This window comes from Bombina bombina, chromosome 6 (assembly GCF_027579735.1).
Source record: "Bombina bombina isolate aBomBom1 chromosome 6, aBomBom1.pri, whole genome shotgun sequence".
Taxonomy (NCBI): Eukaryota; Metazoa; Chordata; class Amphibia; order Anura; family Bombinatoridae; genus Bombina; species Bombina bombina.
Window position 1 is genome coordinate 643,408,530 of NC_069504.1, and position 15,752 is coordinate 643,424,281.

Below are 15,752 nucleotides of genomic sequence, written 5' to 3' on the forward strand. Positions count from 1 at the left end.
GAGTGTCTCGTAATGTTGCGGATACTCCTTAAACAAGAATGTCTCGTTATGTTACAAATATTCCAACTGTAACAATGTGTGATCAATTGAAAAACATAAGCAAATATCTTGTTGCCAATATACGAAGGCAGTCACAAGAAACATGACATGTTACAGTATTTGTAATCCATAATGGTTAATTCTGATAACGACCTCAATGACAAATCTTGTAGTTATAAGAATGTTACGGTTCAAGTGTCCCTTTAACCTGACATGCTTCTGGCCATGTAATGTATAGTGGGGAGCTGCAAGCGTAATTTCGGCCCAAACACACACCCTCTTGAAACTTCACTCACGGTATCCTACACTACATCATACATGTAATTCCTTACTGAAGAGGATACAGTACATTCCACAGTTAACTTTTATCCAAGCTGCGAGTATCTCATACCCTCATGGCAGCTTGTGGCCTTTTGATGTGTTGGAAACAGAGAAAGTGCATAAACAGCAGTGTTACCTCCTTCAGCGTATGTGTGCTTTTCTAGGTAATACCGTGAGGCTCTCTGTCTTCAGTGTGGTTATTGGGACCCTCCAATATAGAATTCTAGTCTCACCTCACAATTTTCTATGGCTCAGACAGCAGGATAGACAGGTCTCTGCGGTGGCGTCTACTCGTTCCGACGCGCGTTTCGGGACTCCGCCCCTTTCTCAAGGAATTTACAGGTAATGGTGGGGAGGTGCAATTTAAACAAAATCGTATGTATCCCTATTGGCTAATCGCATACACACCTCCACTCTGACATCACGCTATACACATGCATTTTTGTTATCATTGCTTAGTTAGAAAACGAATGTATCTAAGACTCACAAATGGCTATTGATTACAGCCAAATGAACGTTAACAACGTTGAACAAACTCTGCACTGTTAATATCGCAATAGTACCCCAATGCACGACACGTTCTAAGACAAAACTCGCATATCCCACCGAATATGTAATCAAACGAAACAACTGCACGGTAAATGCTTAAATTTTTTTTTATATATACAAACGTTCACAACAATTCTCAATTTCAGCTCTGTAACAGCTATCATAAATCGCAACTTAATGGATAAGCTTCCTGTCACTAGTATTCTGCACACTGAATGCCAGTCAGAGTTGACTTGTATTTAATATTAAATGTGGTGGCTCAGCATCGGGGATCCCTATACCGGATACCCTACTTAAGAATAAATTAACTTTGAAAAATTAAAGCTAGAACTGAGCTGAAATATATCTTCCACACAGAAAAACGTATCGTATGGGTCTCAAAAGAATTCTTTCTTACCTTATTAAATATTACTTCTCACAATCATATTTTATTTGACAAATGAGTCACACAGAAGAAACTCCTCCCTATATAGTCAATCATATTTTCAGGATAGATAGTGGATTGCCAGCTACTTCTATACATAGGAAACTGGACATTATGTATAGTATTTGATTGTCACAAGACCATATCGAACCTATCCTACGTCTCGTCATGAATCAGAAACGTGTTCATTGTTAGGTCTTGGCATCCAAGGTCGCAGTTTTTTAATCCATTCCTGCTTCTCTTCCATTATTCATCTCTTGAAGAAGAACACATTCTATTGGTACCTACAGGACTGTGAGAAAGCAATTCACCACTTAGAGACTGAGAGCATTATGGCTCAAATAAAATTTCCCCAGGAAATGTCTCTATTAAGGCCTTTGGGGACCATGGTATCTAATTGTCTGATCCATTGTGCTTCTTTGCGAAATAATATTTTTTGTCTGTCCCCTCCTCTACGTAAGGGGGAGACTCCATCAATGACTTGAAACCGTAACTGACTCTTATTGTGTGCCAATCGAGTAAAATGATGGGCCACAGGTGCATCTTCGTCATCCTTGCCTATGGCTGCTTTATGTTGACGTATCCTATCACGTACAGTCTGCGTGGTCTCTCCTACATATGCCAAGCCACATGGGCACTTAATGACATATATGACATATTTAGAATTGCAGGAGAACCTTCCATTAATTGGAATCCTTTTGCCTGAAAGCGGATGGGTGATCCCCTTGTAACATGGAATGACAAAGAGCACAATTCATACAGGAAAAAGAGCCTTTCTTAGTGACTGTAATAGGTTTTCTCATGGTACCCCAATCAGCCCGTATAAGTTCATCTTTCAAGTTTTTATTTCTCCTAAAAGAGAATAGTGGAGTCTCATTGAAGATCTTACCCACATGTATATCCTCTCTTAACAAGTGCCAGTGTTGTAATATTATCCTTTTGAAGACTTTACTATGTGACCCAAAATGGCTCACAAAGGGCACTGAAAATTTTTTGGCTTCACGAGTGGTCTTACTCAGTAGGCTAGCTCTGTCAATATTCAATACTTTATTCATATTCTCTTCCAGAATCTGCATTGGATAACCTCTATCTAAGAATTTTTTAGACATTTCATCCAATCTCTGTAGGCAAATTACTGGATCATCCACAATCCTTTTGGTCCGCAGAAGCTGGCCTAATGGAAGGTTTTTAATCAGAGAGGGGGGATGGAAACTTTCATACCGTAAGGTGTTATTCCTATCCGTTTCTTTAGAGAATAAATCACTTCTGAGTTTGTGATCTACAATCGATATCAAGGTGTCTAAAAAGCTTACTTCAGACTTGCTTGCTTCTATGGTAAACTTTAAAGATTCATGTGCCGAATTGAGTTTTGATACAAATTGTGTCAGACCATCGTCACTGCCAGTCCAAATAAAGAAGATATCATCTATGTAACAATACCAGCCCAAAATGGACTTCTTGTAACCTTCATCCCTGTAGACCACATCCTCCTCGAACTTCCCTACAAAGAGGTTCGCATAAGTAGGTGCTACATTTGAGCCCATCGCCGTGCCTTGTTTTTGGACATAGAATGTATCCTCAAATAGGAAATTTTTTTCATAAAGAATGATCTTAAAGAGGTCTTTGATGAGCCTTCTTTCACTCGGGGAATATAGGTTGTCCGTGTCTAAAAAATAGAATATTCCCTCGATTCCTAACTCATGAGGGATCGAAGTATATAGGCTGGCTATGTCCATTGTTACAAGTTGGCTATTCGCAGGAACTACCAGCGATGATATTTTGCACAAAAAGTCAGTTGTATCCTGTAGATACGAACTTAAATAACCTAATAAAGGTCTGATGAGTTGATCCAAAAATACTGCAATCGGTTGGAACATTGAATCAGTGCCTGCGACAATGGGTCGACCCGGAGGGTCAAGGAGTCTTTTATGTATCTTGGGTAATACATAAAATACCGGTATAATCGGATGTTCTTTAATCAGGAATTTCGCCTGTTTCTTTGTAATAATGTCAGAGGCTAAAGATTCCTCAACTATCTTACTGATTTTGCTTTTTACCCTCAATGTGGGGTCAGCCGTCAATTTAGCATAATTTTCTGTGTCTTGTAATTGTCGGAGGACCTCCTCCTTATATTTATTTTTATGCATAATAACAAGGGCACCGCCCTTGTCGGCTGGCTTAAGGATCAAATCCTCATTTTTCTGAATTGATTCAAGTGCTAACTTCTCTTGTCTAGAAATATTAGACTTAATTTTTGTACGAAAATTTCTTTTGAATTTTTCAAAATCCTTTTTGATTAAAGTAATGTATGCTTCAACTGAAGCATTAGTATGTGGAGGATTGAAAGTGCTCTTAGGTTTAATATTTCGTACATGAAATTGAAATGGGCTGGTAGACTCAGCTTTGTTTATTTCCTCTTTATTCGCAAAAAAGCTCTTTAATCTGAGATTCCTAAAGAAACGATGGAGGTCACATTCTAGTTCAAAAAAGTCTGGGGTAGTAGTTGGGACAAAAGATAATCCCTTTTGTAATACCCCTAAAATTGCCTCACTGATCTCAATCCCTGATATATTCACTACTAGACTCTCTGTTCCCTCTGATTCTGTCGGGTTGAGATCTGATATCTACATATCAGATCTCAACCTGACAGAATCGAAGGGAGCAGAGAGTCTAGTAGTGAATATATCAGGGATTGAGATCAGTGAGGCAATTTTAGGGGTATTACAAAAGGGATTATCTTTTGTCCCAACTACTACCCCAGACTTTTTTGAACTAGAATGTGACCTCCATCGTTTCTTTAGGAATCTCAGATTAAAGAGCTTTTTTGCGAATAAAGAGGAAATAAACAAAGCTGAGTCTACCAGCCCATTTCAATTTCATGTACGAAATATTAAACCTAAGAGCACTTTCAATCCTCCACATACTAATGCTTCAGTTGAAGCATACATTACTTTAATCAAAAAGGATTTTGAAAAATTCAAAAGAAATTTTCGTACAAAAATTAAGTCTAATATTTCTAGACAAGAGAAGTTAGCACTTGAATCAATTCAGAAAAATGAGGATTTGATCCTTAAGCCAGCCGACAAGGGCGGTGCCCTTGTTATTATGCATAAAAATAAATATAAGGAGGAGGTCCTCCGACAATTACAAGACACAGAAAATTATGCTAAATTGACGGCTGACCCCACATTGAGGGTAAAAAGCAAAATCAGTAAGATAGTTGAGGAATCTTTAGCCTCTGACATTATTACAAAGAAACAGGCGAAATTCCTGATTAAAGAACATCCGATTATACCGGTATTTTATGTATTACCCAAGATACATAAAAGACTCCTTGACCCTCCGGGTCGACCCATTGTCGCAGGCACTGATTCAATGTTCCAACCGATTGCAGTATTTTTGGATCAACTCATCAGACCTTTATTAGGTTATTTAAGTTCATATCTACAGGATACGACTGACTTTTTGTGCAAAATATCATCGCTGGTAGTTCCTGCGAATAGCCAACTTGTAACAATGGACATAGCCAGCCTATATACTTCGATCCCTCATGAGTTAGGAATCGAGGGAATATTCTATTTTTTAGACAAGGACAACCTATATTCCCCGAGTGAAAGAAGGCTCATCAAAGACCTCTTTAAGATCATTCTTTATGAAAAAAAATTCCTATTTGAGGATACATTCTATGTCCAAAAACAAGGCACGGCGATGGGCTCAAATGTAGCACCTACTTATGCGAACCTCTTTGTAGGGAAGTTCGAGGAGGATGTGGTCTACAGGGATGAAGGTTACAAGAAGTCCATTTTGGGCTGGTATCGTTACATAGATGATATCTTCTTTATTTGGACTGGCAGTGACGATGGTCTGACACAATTTGTATCAAAACTCAATTCGGCACATGAATCTTTAAAGTTTACCATAGAAGCAAGCAAGTCTGAAGTAAGCTTTTTAGACACCTTGATATCGATTGTAGATCACAAACTCAGAAGTGATTTATTCTCTAAAGAAACGGATAGGAATAACACCTTACGGTATGAAAGTTTCCATCCCCCCTCTCTGATTAAAAACCTTCCATTAGGCCAGCTTCTGCGGACCAAAAGGATTGTGGATGATCCAGTAATTTGCCTACAGAGATTGGATGAAATGTCTAAAAAATTCTTAGATAGAGGTTATCCAATGCAGATTCTGGAAGAGAATATGAATAAAGTATTGAATATTGACAGGGCTAGCCTACTGAGTAAGACCACTCGTGAAGCCAAAAATTTTTCGGTGCCCTTTGTGAGCCATTTTGGGTCACATAGTAAAGTCTTCAAAAGGATAATATTACAACACTGGCACTTGTTAAGAGAGGATATACATGTGGGTAAGATCTTCAATGAGACTCCACTATTCTCTTTTAGGAGAAATAAAAACTTGAAAGATGAACTTATACGGGCTGATTGGGGTACCATGAGAAAACCTATTACAGTCACTAAGAAAGGCTCTTTTTCCTGTATGAATTGTGCTCTTTGTCATTCCATGTTACAAGGGGATCACATCACCCATCCGCTTTCAGGCAAAAGGATTCCAATTAATGGAAGGTTCTCCTGCAATTCTAAATATGTCATATATGTCATTAAGTGCCCATGTGGCTTGGCATATGTAGGAGAGACCACGCAGACTGTCCGTGATAGGATACGTCAACATAAAGCAGCCATAGGCAAGGATGACGAAGATGCACCTGTGGCCCATCATTTTACTCGATTGGCACACAATAAGAGTCAGTTACGGTTTCAAGTCATTGATGGAGTCTCCCCCTTACGTAGAGGAGGGGACAGACAAAAAATATTATTTCGCAAAGAAGCACAATGGATCAGACAATTAGATACCATGGTCCCCAAAGGCCTTAATAGAGACATTTCCTGGGGAAATTTTATTTGAGCCATAATGCTCTCAGTCTCTAAGTGGTGAATTGCTTTCTCACAGTCCTGTAGGTACCAATAGAATGTGTTCTTCTTCAAGAGATGAATAATGGAAGAGAAGCAGGAATGGATTAAAAAACTGCGATCTTGGATGCCAAGACCTAACAATGAACACGTTTCTGATTCATGACGAGACGTAGGATAGGTTCGATATGGTCTTGTGACAATCAAATACTATACATAATGTCCAGTTTCCTATGTATAGAAGTAGCTGGCAATCCACTATCTATCCTGAAAATATGATTGACTATATAGGGAGGAGTTTCTTCTGTGTGACTCATTTGTCAAATAAAATATGATTGTGAGAAGTAATATTTAATAAGGTAAGAAAGAATTCTTTTGAGACCCATACGATACGTTTTTCTGTGTGGAAGATATATTTCAGCTCAGTTCTAGCTTTAATTTTTCAAAGTTAATTTATTCTTAAGTAGGGTATCCGGTATAGGGATCCCCGATGCTGAGCCACCACATTTAATATTAAATACAAGTCAACTCTGACTGGCATTCAGTGTGCAGAATACTAGTGACAGGAAGCTTATCCATTAAGTTGCGATTTATGATAGCTGTTACAGAGCTGAAATTGAGAATTGTTGTGAACGTTTGTATATATAAAAAATTTTTTAAGTATTTACCGTGCAGTTGTTTCGTTTGATTACATATTCGGTGGGATATGTGAGTTTTGTCTTAGAACGTGTCGTGCATTGGCGTACTATTGCGATATTAACAGTGCGGAGTTTGTTCAACGTTGTTAACGTTCATTTGGCTGTAATCAATAGCCATTTGTGAGTCTTAGATACATTCGTTTTCTAACTAAGCAATGATAACAAAAATGCATGTGTATAGCGTGATGTCAGAGTGGAGGTGTGTATGCGATTAGCCAATAGGGATACATACGATTTTGTTTAAATTGCACCTCCCCACCATTACCTGTAAATTCCTTGAGAAAGGGGCGGAGTCCCGAAACGCGCGTCGGAACGAGTAGACGCCACCGCAGAGACCTGTCTATCCTGCTGTCTGAGCCATAGAAAATTGTGAGGTGAGACTAGAATTCTATATTGGAGGGTCCCAATAACCACACTGAAGACAGAGAGCCTCACGGTATTACCTAGAAAAGCACACATACGCTGAAGGAGGTAACACTGCTGTTTATGCACTTTCTCTGTTTCCAACACATCAAAAGGCCACAAGCTGCCATGAGGGTATGAGATACTCGCAGCTTGGATAAAAGTTAACTGTGGAATGTACTGTATCCTCTTCAGTAAGGAATTACATGTATGATGTAGTGTAGGATACCGTGAGTGAAGTTTCAAGAGGGTGTGTGTTTGGGCCGAAATTACGCTTGCAGCTCCCCACTATACATTACATGGCCAGAAGCATGTCAGGTTAAAGGGACACTTGAACCGTAACATTCTTATAACTACAAGATTTGTCATTGAGGTCGTTATCAGAATTAACCATTATGGATTACAAATACTGTAACATGTCATGTTTCTTGTGACTGCCTTCGTATATTGGCAACAAGATATTTGCTTATGTTTTTCAAGTGATCACACATTGTTACAGTTGGAATATTTGTAACATAACGAGACACTCTTGTTTAAGGAGTATCCGCAACATTACGAGACACTCTTGGTTCATATAATATTACAGAGTTACGGATCTAGCGGACACTCTCAATGGTTCTAACTTTAATACAGTCCTTAATTGGTGGTGTCGAGTTTCACTCCCTGGGGACGCCCTGGGAGTGGTAGTGAAGTTTTCACTTTGGATACTATTTTGATTTTCTGATGTTTTCTGTTTTATAATTTGTGCTGAGGGTTAGACACGGATGTGTTTGGTGGATGGGGTATGTGTGGATCTGAGTGAACCTATATCAGATGTTTCCTCGATGTTTGTTATAATTGCATAGTGTGAAAGATCACTTTGATCATATCTTTTGTTGAAGAATAAAAAACTTCTTGATTCTAAGACTCAGTGGCTGGGATTTATGATTTTTATTATTATTATATAGTCTGTGACCGGACTTCATCCCGTGCCTGAGCATATTTTCTAGAAAGGGTGGTGCGGTCACATTATATCTCATATACTAAAATAAAATTATTAACCCCTAATCTGCCGCTCCGGACATCGCCGCCACTATAATAAACATATTAACCCCTAAATCGCAAGCACTAGTTAAATATTATTAACCCCTAATCTGCCACCCCTAACATCGCCGCCACCTACCTACATTTATTAACCCCTAATCTTCCGCCCCCAACGTCACTGTCACTGTACTAAATTTATTAACCCCTAAACCTAAGTCTAACCCTAACCCTAACACCCCCTAACTTAAATATAATTAAAATAAATCTAAATAAAACCTACTATCATTACCTAAATAATTTCTATTTAAAACTAAATACCTGTAAAATAAACCCTAAGCTAGCTACAATATAACTAATAGTTACATTGTAGCTAGCTTAGAGTTTATTTTTATTTTACAGGCAAGTTTGTATTTATTTTAACTAGGTAGAATAATTACGAAATAGTTATTAAATATTTACTAACTACCTAGCTAAAATAAATACAAACTTAGCTGTAAAATAAAACCTAACCTGTCTTACACTAACACCTAACCTTACACTACAATTAAATCAATAACCTAAATTAAATTGCCTAAATTACAAAAAAAACAAACACTAAATTACACAAAATAAAAAAAGAAATGATCAGATATTTAAACTAATTACACCTAATCTTATAGCCCTATCAAAATAAACCCCCCCCCCCCAAATAAAAAAAAACCTTGCCTAAACTAAACTACCAATTGCCTTTTGCGGGGCATTGCCCCAAAGAAATCGGCTCATTTACCTGTAAAAAAAAAATACAAACACCCCCCAACAATAAAACCCACCACCCACACAACCAACCCCCCAAATAAAATCCTAACTAAAAAAACCTAAGCTCCCCATTGCCCTGAAAAGGGCCTTTGGATGGGCATTGCCCTTAAAAGGTCATTTAGCTCTTTTTCTAGTGCCCAAACCCCTAATCTAAAAATAAAGCCCACCCAATAAACCCTTAAAAAAGCCTAACACTAACCAACGAAGATCCACTTACAGTTTTTGAAGACCCGACATCCATCCTCAAAAAGCGTCAGAAGTCCTCATCGAAGCCGGCAGAAGTCTTCATCCAAGTGGCCAAAGTCTTCATCCAAGCCCGCAGAAGTCTTCATCCAGACGGCATTTTCTACCTTCATCCATCTGGCGTGGATCGGCTCCATCTTCAAGACATCTGGCACAGAGCATCCTCTTCAATCGAAGTCTTCTTGCAGAATGAAGGTTTCTTTAAGTCCCTTGAATCTCGATTGGCTGATAGAACTGTATTAGCCAATCGGAATTAAAGGTGAAAAAATCCTATTGGCTGATGCAATCAGCCAATAGGATTGAGCTTCAATCCTATTGGCTGTTCCAATCAGCCAATAGAATGCAAGCTCAATCCTATTGGCTGATTGGAACAGCCAATAGAATGCGAGCTCAATCCTACTGGCTGATTGGAACAGCCAATAGAATGCAAGCTCAATCCTATTGGCTGATTGGAACAGCCAATAGAATGCGAGCTCAATCCTACTGGCTGATTGGAACAGCCAATAGAATGCAAGCTCAATCCTATTGGCTGATTGGATCAGCCAATAGGATTGAAGCTCAATCCTATTGGCTGATTGCATCAGCCAATAGGATTTTTTCACCTTTAATTCCGATTGGCTGATAGAATTCTATCAGCCAAACGGAAATCAAGGGACGCCATATTGGATGACGTCACTTAAAGGAACCTTCATTCTGCAAGAAGACTTTGATTGAAGAGGATGCTCTGCGCCGGATGTCTTGAAGATGGAGCCGCTCCATGCCGGATGGATGAAGATAGAAGATGCCTTCTGGATGAAGACTTCTGTGGGCTTGGATGAAGACTTCGGTCGTTTGGATGAAGACTTCTGCCGGCATCGATGAGGACTTCTGCCGGTTCTTGAGGATGGATGTTGGGTCTTCAAAAACTGTAAGTGGATCTTGGGGGTTAGTGTTAGGCTTTATTAAGGGTTTATTGGGTGGGTTTTATTTTTATATTAGGGGTTTGGGCACTTGAAAAAGAGCTAAATGCCCTTTTAAGGGCAATGCCCATCCAAATGCCCTTTTCAGGGCAACGGGGAGCTTAGGTTTTTTTTAGCTAGGATTTTATTTGGGGGGTTGGTTGTGTGGGTGGTGCGTTTCACTGTTGGGGGGTGTTTGTATTTTTTTTTTACAGGTAAAAGAGCTGATTTATTTGGGGCAATGCCCCGCAAAAGGCCCTTTAAAGGGCTATTGGTAGTTTAGTTTAGGCAAGGGTTTTTTTTTATTTTGAGGGGGCTTTTTTTATTTTGATAGGGCTATTAGATTAGGTGTAATTAGTTTAAATATCTGATAATTTCTTTTTTTTATTTTGTGTAATTTAGTGTTGTTGTTTTTTTGTAATTTAGGTAATTGATTTAATTGTAGTGTAAGGTTAGGTGTTAGTGTAAGACAGGTTAAGTTTTATTGTACAGGTAAATTTGTATTTATTTTAGCTAGGTAGTTAGTAAATAGTTAATAACTATTTGCTAACTGTTCTACCTAGTTAAAATAAATACAAACTTGCCTGTAAAATAAAAATTAAACCTAAGATAGATACAATGTAACTATTTATTATATTGTAGCTAGCTTAGGGTTTATTTTATAGGTATTTTGTTTTAAATAGGAATTATTTAGGTAATGATAGTAGGTTTTATTTAGATTTACTTTAATTATAATTAAGTTAGGGAGTGTTAGGGTTAGGCTTAGGTTTAAGGGTTAATAAATTTAGTATAGTGGCAACGAAGTTGGGGCGGCAGATTAGGGGTTAATATTATGTTAATAATTATGTTTATTATAGTGGCGGCGACATTGGAGGCGGGAGATTAGGGGTTAATAAATATAATGTAGGTGTCTGCGATGTTGGGGGCAGCAGATTAGGGGTTAATAAGTATAATGTAGGTGTCAGTGATGTCGGGGGCGGCAGATTAGGGGTTAATAAATATAATGTATGTGTCAGAGATGTCGGGGGCAGCAGATTAGGGGATAATAAGTGTAAGATTAGGGGTGTTTAGACTCGGGGTTCATGTTAGGGTGTTAGGTGTAAACATAAATTTAGTTTTCCCATAGGAATCAATGGGGCTGCGTTACAGAGCTTTATGCTGCTTTTTTTCAGCCGGCTCTCCCCATTGATGTCTATGGGGAAATCGTGCACAAGCACGTAAAACCAGCTTACTGCCGCTCACTGCAGCGCTGGTATTGGAGTGCGGTATGGAGCTCAATTTTGCCCTACGCTCACTTCTTGCCTGCTGACGCCGGGTTTTTGTAAACCTGTAATACCAGCACTGTAGGTAAGTGAGCGGTGACAATAACGTGCAAGTTAGCACCACACCCCTCATAACGCAAAACTCATAATGTAGCTGAAATTTACTTCCTTTCTTGAAAAGGATACCTAGATAGGCTCGGGAGCTGCAATGCATTACTAGGAGCTAGCTGGTGGACGGCTGCACATATGCCTCTTGTCATTGGCTCACCAGATGTGTTCAGGTAGGTCCATGCAAGTAAATAGCTGCTCTAGATCTTAATGTTTTATCCCCTTTGCAAATATTAAACAGTTATATGTTAACAATATAATATAACAACATGAGTGTCCAGAGGGGGGGGGGGGGGGGGGGTCAAGGGGTAGCACTTGCCCCCCCCCCCCCTGGAATTTGCAAGCACACAGCAATTGCTCCAGGCCACTGTATATTATATTATTAGGGCCAGTGGTGGTGCAAATACAGAAGTCTCAGTGACTGGCAAATTGTATATGTATTTTTATTTTTTTTGTAACATTTTTATTGAGGTTGTAAACATAGTTAAATACAGAGTTGTCAAACATCAAAAGTCATCAGTCACGTCATATGGCGACAGGATTAAGATTACATCAAGTAACAAAATTTATGGTAACCTGACCATACAAATGCACTATTGTCACATAAATGAATAGACAGTCATTTTGCGAAAGGTATCACTATATAAGCTTAATGCAGACATAATGTACAATATAAGTGACCATTATTGTTATAAATTATGTATGGCAGATTAAAACTAATAGCAAACCTCACATTTTCAGAATACAATATAGTTAAGTATCCCTTATAAGCATATCATGAGAATAATCAATTTCCCTTACTGACTAGCAGTGGCCTCTCTTGGGCTACACAAAAAAGATAACAAATGCCAATGGGAAGGTTTAGGGATAAGGATACCACTGTTGAACCAATACATATATCATAAGCCTGTTAAATGACATAGGACAGCCACTCTCTACTCTATGAATTAGGGAGATTATACAGTCAGACGGTCTAACTTTATATAAGAGAGAAACTAGGATTCACTACCTCCAGCTTCAAGAAAACTCCAAACAGGGGAAAGAGAACAAACAAAACAAAGCAAAAAAAAAAAACATATTGAAAAAGTACAAGTCTAAAGAGTAACAGCATATTAAACATAGACTCTAGAGATTCAGTGTTATGTTTAAACAATTTTCTGGACAGATGAGCGGAGTCAGTCTAATGTCCTCTCAGTCATTTTTGTTCTGTGCCGAGTGTATAATCTGGATCTTGGTAATGTCAAATGTAACAGACACATTTTATATCTTGAATAAATTAGGCATGGGTACATCAGACTTTAAATAACCCTTATACAGAATCTATATAAAGTAATGTAGTAATTGTCCCCATATCAAAGCTGTTGGTACTTTAATCTCTATAGGTTTAGTTAGAATAGCCAGCGTCTCTTACGAAATTAGACCTGCTTCTTCTAGCCTTGTAACTACCCGATCCCAGTCCTGTATTGTTTTAATGTGGTAACCACCATTATGATGACCCCAGACCTGGGGAAGGGCAACAACAAGAAGAGAAACGATCCTCAAATGTGCCAAGGGCCGGCCAGCTGCACAATGTCCTGAAACAAAAGCGGTAGGCATGAGCTGCGTCTCAAACAGCGGCTCTCTCACTTTGCCAGCTCTTATGGCCCCTATGATAGGGATGTAAGACAACAAATCTCCCCATTTCTGGTGGCACAGAACCTCTCCCTGTCTCACCGCTCCTCCCGGTCCGTTCTCCACTGCATCCGTTTCACCAGCGGCATCAGGTAACAGTGCATTGTTTGACCAAACGGGTGAATCCATTGCTGGGATGTTGGCTCTTTTGGGTGTCGTCAGTGATACAAAGTTAGTAGGAGTCATCTCCTCTTGATGCTTCATAGAATGTTCCTGTGCGGAATCTCGCACCTTAGGTGTATCAGAAATTCCCCATGCACACTTTATTTGTGCTACCATAAGGTTAAAACGATCTGACAACCACTTGTCTAAGGCTGCCAGCAGGAATTGTTCTTCAGGCTTCATTTTGTATGTCATAGGGAAGGGGATATAACTCGTATTGGTTATTGGCAAGTGTGCAGCATATACAGCTGTTTGTCCTGTGTCTGCAGGATAATGGGGAGGGCTTGATGCAGGCTAAGGCTGTCAGTAGGCCTCCGCTACGCACCACATTTATTTAGATTTTCCGGGCTGAAATCTGTATACATAAGCATATTGTTCTTTTCAGCAAATCCTGGGCTGTAAAATGTTATTGGAAAGTGGCTCAGATTGCAAGATTTCAGAGCACTAAATAGCGGTTTTATCTGCTCCTATGTTCAGCCATAAAGGAAAGAAGCCATCTTGGTCACTGCTCCGACATGCCCCCCTTGTATATGTATTTTATTACCTCACATTGCATCTGTACCAGTTGTACACCTGCTTTACTGTAATTTCCAGTCCTGTTTCAGCACAGTCTGCTCCTTCTAAACTTCTTGTGCAGTGACTGACAAACACGGGAGTGGCTGCCTGTGTGAGTTATCAGTTGCTAGGCAAAATTCTCTCCTCCCAGATGCTGCTGTGGGAGGGGAGGTGCAGAAGGGGTTAGGGAGTCATCTGGTGCTCAGGTCCAAAATGGGTGTGGGAGCCATCTAATGCTCAGAATGAAATCCAGCCCCTGGAAAGGTGCTGTAGGAGGTAGAGTATCAGCAACTGGCATGTACAGTAAGTGTCAATGTTTCTATATTTATGTTAAAGTGGGTTTTACATTTATGTGTGTCACTGTAAGCAAGTATGTGAGTTTGTTTCTGTGTGTTTACGTGTGTGTGTGGAAGAGTGTTAGTTTATTCCTGTGTGTGTGAGCCAATAGTGTATATTTGTTCCTGTTTGTGTGTGAGAAAGTGTGTGTGAGCAAGAGTGTTTGTTTGTTCCTGTGTGTGTGTGTGAAAGAGTGTTTGTTCTTGTGTGTGAACAAGAGTGTGTGTTTGTTCTTGTGTGTGAGCAAGAGTGTGTGTTTGTTCCTATGTATGTTCATGTGTGAGCAAAAGTGTGTTTGTTCCTGTGTGTATGCATGTATATGTGTGACCAAGAGTATGTGTTTGTTCCTGTGTGTGAGCAAGAGTGTGTTTTTGTTCCTGTGTGTGTGAGCATGAATGTGTGTTTATTCCTGTGTGTAAGCAAGATTGTGTGTTTGCTCCTGTGTGTGTGAGCAAGAGTGGGTGTTTGTTACGTGTGTGAGCAAGATTGTGTTTGTTCCTGTGTGTTTGTATGTGTGAGCATGAGTGTTTGTTCCTGTGTGTGTGAGTAAGAGTGTGTGTTTGTTCCTGTCTGTGTGAGCAAGAGTGTGTGCGTGTGCGTGTTTGTGTGTGAGCAAGAGTGTGTGTTTGTTCCTGTTTGTATGCATGTGTATGTGTGGCCAAGAGTGTGTGCTTTTTCCTGTGTGTGAGCAAGAGTGTGTTTTTGTTCCTGTGTGTGTGAGCAAGAAGGTGTGTTTGTTCCTGTGTGTAAGCAAGTGTGTGTTTGTTCCTGTGTGTGTGTGAACAAGAGTGTGTGTTCCTGTGAGTGTGAGCAAGAGGGTGTGTTTGTTTCTGTGTGTGTGAGCAAGAGTGTGTGTTTGTTCCTGTGTGTGAGCAAGTGCGTGTTTGTTCCTGTGTGTGTGAGCAAGTGTGTGTTTGTTCCTGTGTGTGTGTGTAAGCAAGAGTGTGTCTGTTTCTGTATGTGTTAGCAAGAGTGTGTTTGTGTGTGTGTATGAGCAAGAGTGTGTGTTTGTTCCTGTGTGTGAGCAAGAGTGTGTGTTTGTTCCTGTGTGTGTGAGTAAGAGTGTGTGTTTGTTGTTGATTTCTGTCTGCCGCCTCAGAGCAGGCGGACAAGTTATGGAACAGCGGTCTTTAGACCACTGCTTCATAACTTCTGTTTCCAGCAACTTGCATGCTGTCTTGCAAGTTGCATGCTGTCTTGCAAGTTGTGGGACTAGTATCCTGATTGGTTGTTTGAAGTTTCTTTACTATGGGATATGGGTAGGAGGTAAAATAGTCAGCTTGTTTTTAGATCTGTTGCAT